Raw genomic sequence first — 7500 nt, forward strand, 5'->3', positions numbered from 1 at the left:
CCAAGCTATATACTCTGCCATACAAGTGTCACCATGGATTTTTATACCGTATCTATAGCCCTACACCTTAATTCCGCAAAGGGTGGCCACAGACAAAACGCCTCCACATCACTATTTTGCCCCAAGCTATATACTCTGCTATACAAGTGTCACCATGGATTTTTATACCGTATCTATAGCCCTACACCTTAATCCCGCAAAGGGTGGCCACAGACAAAACGTCTCCAAGTCGCTATTTTGCCCCAAGCTATATACTCTGCCATACAAGTGTCACCATAGTTTTTTTATAAAGAGTATCCACCATCCATCCAGTCCTCCATTAACTATACCCTATCTCTAGCCTGACGCCCTAATCCCACAAAGGGTGGCCGCAGACAAAACGCCTCCAAGTCGCTCAGTCACCCACCATTTGACTGCCCTCCCCCCTCCCTCACATACCTCTCAACTCCCTCCCTCCACTTCATCCTCGGTCTCCCCCTCCCTCCACCTACATACACCCTCTTAGTCTTCCAGTAACACCCCAATTACATAACCTCACCTGTACAGCAATTACAATCACATTACTTAACCTCACCTGTACAGCAATTACAATCACATTACTTAACCTCACCTGTACAGCAATTACAATCACATTACTTAACCTCACCTGTACAGCAATTACAATCACATTACATAACCTCACCTGTACAGCAATTACAATCACATTACAAAATCCCTAAACATGTACTGATTTCTACCTGATATTGTCTAAGCCTCTATTATAATGTAACTTCCCTATTCAAACTTGTAAACTAATGTGAACAGGTATTCTCAATTAAAGAAGCTCCCCCAACATCTTTCCCTTAGCGATTTATTTTTTATGGCTGGTTGATATCCTTCTAGAAGTTATTTATGCAGAGTACGGCAATATTGGACGGATTTATATACAGTAGTTAACAGAACGGTAAAAAAGTTACTTATGAAAAGGTGTTAAGGAGTTCTGGTTAATATCTTTCTGGAAGTTATTTATGCAGACTATGGCAATATTGGAAGGATTTTTATTAGTGTTAGGGAGCTGATTAATAGTTTTGCAAAATATTTATGCAGAGTATGGCAAAAATGGCAGGATTTACATGGCAAGGATAAACCAAACTACTTAGGGAAAGGTGTTAGGGAACTGATTACTAGTTCTGCAAAATATTTATGCGGTGTATGGCAATAATGGCAGGACTTACATGGCAAGGACAGTAAGAATAAACTACTTATAAAAAGGTGTTAGGCAGCTTAATCGCCAATCTGACCCATGCTACTATAAAATTTAGTAATTCACACGGCCATGTCTGGTAGTGGAGGATTCAAACTAACCCATCTAGTTTGTCTCCTAAGCTGATTAAAATATCTAATTCCGTCAGGGGTGGCCACAAACAAATCGCCTCCATGTTGCTGTCCCCCACCATTTCACTGCCCTGCTCCCAGCTCACACCTCCCTCCCATATACCTCTCCAATCCATCCCTCCAACGCATCCTCGGCCTCCCCCTTCCCCCCTCCACCTCACTCATACTCTCTTGCTGTCTATCCTCTCTACACAGCCAAATACAATACATTAAAGGTTAGCTACAGCACAGCATCTGAAAAACCTGTTAGCTTTTCCACTGAACCCTTTTATATTTCAGAGAACCCAGTGGACTGCAGGCTGGCTTCCCTCCACTATCTTCCATTCAGGGGACAGAGAGTACAACTAACACTATTCCATCACTTACTACAAATTTAATATACAAATGAGTCTCCTTGGTTACTAGTCAAAATCGTCTCCACCTGCCCTGGGCCGAAAGGGTAAGAAAAAAAAAATACTTAACTGAAAATCCTTCGTCCGTTGAATCCAAACCCCCGTCTTGACCTTGAATTCCAACCCCGTCTTCTTGGTCGCTTGAATTCAAACCACTATTGGTCGCCTGAATTCAAACCAGTCTTCTTGGTCGCTTGAATTCCAACCCCCGTCTTCTTGGTCGCATTAACTCACTCCCGTCTTCTTGGTCGCTTGAATTCAAACCCGTCTTCTTGGTCGCTTGAATTCCAACCCCCGTCTTCTTGGTCGCTTGAATTCAAACCACTATTGGTCGCCTGAATTCAAACCAGTCTTCTAGGTCGCTTGAATTCCAACCCCCGTCTTCTTGGTCACATTAACTCACTCCCGTCTTCTTGGTCACATTAACTCACTCCCGTCTTCTTGGTCGCATTAACTCACTCCCGTCTTCTTGGTCGCTTGAATTCAAACCCGTCTTCTTGATCGCTTGAATTCAAACCCGTCTTCTTGATCGCTTGAATTCAAACCCGTCTTCTTGGTCACTTGAATTCCAACCCCCGTCTTCTTGGTCGCTTGAATTCATCTTGGTCACGAATTCAAACTTCGTCGGTTGAAATTAGACACTGAAAAAATGAGTTGTCTTAATCATTTGTAGGCTATCCCTCGAAATTCCAAATAGCTTTATGCTTTCTACTACCACTATTTTGGAAAACTATTTGGAAATCTATTAACTCCAAATTATGGCCTGAATATTAAAATTTGGGGAAAAACATCAATTAAATGAAACACGCATTTCAAAAACTACCAATATAGCTTCACGAACTTTGCTTGCTGCTGGTACCGTCGCCATCTTTAAAGTCCATCTCTGTAAACATTAACACCATATGGGCTGCTAGTCACGATAAAGTGCAATGGAAAGTGTGGAGGACCATGCTACGATCGTATTCTGACAGAGGTAAAGAGAATAAAAGATACAGGAGAAAAATCAACTGAAGCTTGCATATGGGACGGACGACTTAAAAAACAAAAGCCGCTCTCGGTTAAATATTCCATAAAATCAAGTTTACCGGACTTCCATTAACATCAAGCTAAGTCGAAAGTTTTAAAAGTTCCATCGTATGAAAGTAAACTAGATTACACATTATTAAAGGAATTTGTTGGACGAAAAAGGAAATTATACTTACCCAAAGAGTAACAGGTCCCCCCACCAGCACGGCCCAACTCAGAATGAGCCGGCGACCAAGAGAAACGTACCTCCCCCCATCCCCTCCTTCCCTCCCCAACCCCCTTCATCCATTCCTCCCGTCCACCCTCCTCCACTTCGGCCCTTCCACTCCATTATGTAGTTTCCGTATTTTTTTTGTGTATATGTATTAATTTATACGGATGTGTGTACGGTATGTGTTGATGTATGTGTATGTATGTATGTATGTATGTAATTTCCATTTCTCATGATTACCGTCAAGATAATGGCTACTTGTACCGTCTTTCTTTTGGGATATAAGAATACATACATATGAATATTAGGTGAGTGTATATGTATGTTAAGGATTATTTTAATTTGGATCTCAGAAGACAGTAGTTTCCTCCAACCCCCTCCTTCTCTCCGCCCCCCCACTTTCTTCCCTCCTCCTCCCTCTCTCCGTCCCCCACTTCCCCTCCTCCTCCGTCTCTCCGACCCCCACCACCTCTCCTCCATCCCCCTTTCTCCTCCCTACCTCCCCTCCTCCTTCCATCCTCCACCTCTCCTTCCCCCTCCTCCGTCCCTCACTACCTCCATCCCTCTTTATTCCTCCTCTCCTCCCTCCTTCCTTTTCTCCAAAAAAAGCCGGCAGAAATTCCTTTACCCCCTTCCTCCCTCCCTCCACGTCCCTCCATCACTCCCTCCCTCCACGCCCCCCCCCCTTCCTCCCTCCCGCCTTCTCTCCCTCCATCCCTCCACGGCCTGCCATCTACGGAGTTCTGTAATATTCAAACATACCCTTTTCTTTCTTTATTTTTTTACCTTAACCTGCCCTCCTTACGGGTGACGTACATACAGGTTCATTCTGCCTTCTACTAAACTATTACATTCTGGAAGGATTTATTTAAGGGACCTTGTTGGTGGGACACAAGTCAAGAGTGAGAGCAGTGGAAATGGGTTATTTGAGAGGAGCCTGTGGAGTTACATGGAGAGACAGACTGACGGAAGAGGAAGTAAAGGAGCGTTGTGGTGTGGATGTGATAGAAAGCGTTAGGACAGTGGTTCTCAACTGGTGGTCCACGGTGACTTTTTGGGTGGTCCACAGGACGTTCACTATATTTGGTAATAAACTGGAGATTGGTGCATATATTTTTTAATTTATTGAATATTCAGTACGATAAATTTTATCAAAATTAATAATTGGCCATTCATTTTATTGTATTAATCCTACTGATTATTCCAGCATGACTGATACCCAGATCTGTCAACACATGCAGTCAGATGTCTTCTGCCATTTGCATCAACTTCCATGTGTGACAGCAGATTATCATGTTTGTTGCACATTAAGTCCAAACAGAGGAATCGGCTTGCAGTGGAAAGCGATATTCATTCATTCATTGCCAGACGCCATGTATCCCAGACGGGGTGGCCAAGGGCTTAGAGTTAATTGTTTTACAGGGAGGGGCACTAATCCTCCACCAACCCCACTTGACGTAGGGATGCCAACAGCATCTGGTGTTCCCAGGCGGTCACCCATCCAAGTACTAACCAGACCCAACGTTGCTTAACTTCGCTGATCGAACGGGAAGCGGTGTACTCAACGTGGTATGCATTACCAAGTACCACTCCTAACATTGAGAAGCTTGTCAGTGAGAAGAGAATCCAAAAGTCTGGTTGTAAAGAAAAATGTTGGTTGTATACTCCTACATAATTTCAAAATTCTGTTTGTTAGAAATAAATTTCACAGCAAAATGTCATAGAATTGTTCATGTACTTCCTGGAAATTATGTTTGGAAGAAATATATTTCAGACCAAAATGTCAGCTGTCCACTATTTTATATAATTTCTCGAAAATCTTTTTGTAAGAATTATATTTCTAACCAAAATGTTTGTTGTCTATGCTTTATTTATCATTACTCAAAAATGAAATGGTCCACGATATTTTTTTAATCGGGCTGGTGATCCATGGCCTGAAACGAGTTGAGAACCACTGCGTTAGGAGAAACACACTGAGGTGGTTTGGCCATGTGGAGAGGATGGAAAGTGAGAGACTGACGAGGAGTGTATGTGAGTGAGGTGGAAGGGGAGAGGGAGGGGGAGGCCGAGAATGAGTGGAGAGGTATATGAGGGAGAGGGTGTGAGATGGGAGCAGGGCAGTGAAACGGAGTTGGACAGGGTGACATGGAGGCGATTTGTTTATGGCCATCCCCCACGGGATTAAGGTGTCTGGCAATAGAGAGATAGATAATACAGGTAATATACTGTATATGATGCATATAAGATATAAACAACATAGATAAAGTATATAGAAATATAAATAATATGTATATATGAGTATTATATTATCATGCCTGCACCTATCATTACTATCATCACCACTATCATCATCACCACTACCAGAGCCAGCACCACCATCACCACCACAACTATCAACCCTTCTTTACCAGCGTCATCATCATCATCACTACGGTACGGCGCGTCACACTGTATTGCTCTTAGTCATTATCCTTTACTCATTACTCTTATCACTGGTCCTTCCTTCCTCCTCCACACCATTTGACTCACCTGACTCAACGCTTCACCTTTAAACACACACGGCTTTACAATTCCACCAGTCCTATAAGAATGTCACCATCTTCCTCTTCCCCCGGCTACATTCTTACTTTATAGTCTTCGTGGACTTCGAAGGGAGGGAAGGAGGAGGAGAGAAGAGGGTGAGGAAGGGAGAAGAAGCCGAGGTGAGGAGGAGGAGGAGGAGGAGGAGGAGAGGTGATGCGAGAGAGGCTGAAAGGAAAGAGGGACGGGAGAGAAGAGAAAGAAGAAAGGAAGGAAAGAAGCGCGTGGAAAGACCTAGACTGGGACGGGCAAACAGAGTGGCAACTGGAGGTGCAGGGGAGGCAGGGAAAATAATGGCTTTAGGACTTATTAGGTGAGGATGAGAAGGATGTGGAGGAGGAGGAGGAGGAGGAGAAGGATGAGGAGGATGAGAAGGATGTGGAGGAGGAGGAGGAGGAGGAGGAGGAGGATGTGGAGGATGACGAGGAGGAGAAGGAGGAGGAGGAGGAGAATTAGGTGGTGGTGTGGACAGAAGAGAAATAAGAGCACAAGACAGAGGAGGAAGGACAAGAGGAAGGAGAAGAAGGGGAGAATGAGGGAGAGGAGGAAGGAGAGGATGAGGAAGAGAAGGATGGGGAGGATGAGGGAGAAGGGGAGGAAGAGGGAAAGGAGGAAAGGGAGGATGAGGGAGAGGAAGAAGGGGAGGGGGAGGAAGAGAAGGAAGAGGAGAAGGAGAGAGAGAAGGAGGATGGAAGAAAGGAGAGAGAAGAGGAAGAGGGCAAGAAGAGAGAGGAGGAAGGAGGGAAGAAGAGAAAGGAGGAAGGTAGGAAGGAGACAGAGGAGGAAGGAAGGAAGGAGAGAGAAGAGGATGGAGGGAAGGAGAAAGCAGAGGAAGGAGGGAAGGAAGGAGTGGAGGAAGGAAGGAAAGATAGAAGGGGAGGAGAGAAAGATGCAGTGGAGGAAGGAGGGAAGGAAGGAGTGGAGGATGGAGAGAAGAAGGAAAAAGAGGAAGGAGAGAAGGAGAAAAAAGAGGAAGGAGAGAAGGAGAAAAAAGAGGAAGGAGAGAAGAAAAAAGAGGAAGGAGAGAAGAAGAAAAAAGAGGAAGGAGAGAAGAAGAAAAAAGAGGAAGGAGAGAGAGGATGAGGAGGAGGAGGTTTAAGATGAGAGGGGCCAGAGCACACCTAAAGCCAAAACCAACCCACCATCTCTTTACAAGGCCATTCACCGCGCCAGGCAGATTGGTGGTGCAGCCAAGATGAATGCGTCAGTCAAGAGGGCACCCAGTACAGGTCGTCTGCTTAAGGGGCACCCAGTACAGGTCGTCTGCTTAAGGGGCACCCAGTACAGGTCATCTGCTTAAGGGGCACCCAGTACAGGTCGTCTGCTTAAGGGGCACCCAGTACAGGTCGTCTGCTTAAGGGGCATCCAGTACAGGTCGTCTGCTTAAGGGGCTGACACCCAGTACAGGTCGTCTGCTTAAGGGGCTGACACCCAGTACAGGTCGTCTGCTTAAGGGGCTGACACCCAGTACAGGTCGTCTGCTTAAGGGGCACCCAGTACAGGTCGTCTGCTTAAGGGGCATCCAGTACAGGTCGTCTGCTTAAGGGGCATCCAGTACAGGTCGTCTGCTTAAGGGGCACCCAGTACAGGTCGTCTGCTTAAGGGGCATCCAGTACAGGTCGTCTGCTTAAGGGGCATCCAGTACAGGTCGTCTGCTTAAGGGGCATCCAGTACAGGTCGTCTGCTTAAGGGGCATCCAGTACAGGTCGTCTGCTTAAGGGGCATCCAGTACAGGTCGTCTGCTTAAGGGGCATCCAGTACAGGTCGTCTGCTTAAGGGGCATCCAGTACAGGTCGTCTGCTTAAGGGGCATCCAGTACAGGTCGTCTGCTTAAGGGGCACCCAGTACAGGTCGTCTGCTTAAGGGGCATCCAGTACAGGTCGTCTGCTTAAGGGGCATCCAGTACAGGTCGTCTGC

General features: G+C 45.7%; 1 pseudogene; it reads right to left on the reverse strand.

The window, feature by feature from the left end:
* Window positions 1-4467: 4467 nt before the first annotated feature.
* On the reverse strand, window positions 4468-4584 carry LOC145390222 (5S ribosomal RNA; annotated as a pseudogene).
* Between the last annotated feature and the right edge of the window lie 2916 nt (window positions 4585-7500).

This window comes from Coenobita brevimanus, unplaced genomic scaffold (assembly GCF_032717465.1).
Source record: "Coenobita brevimanus isolate Jiangsu-jjx unplaced genomic scaffold, ASM3271746v2 jjx.HiC_scaffold_3649, whole genome shotgun sequence".
NCBI classification, from domain to species: domain Eukaryota; kingdom Metazoa; phylum Arthropoda; class Malacostraca; order Decapoda; family Coenobitidae; genus Coenobita; species Coenobita brevimanus.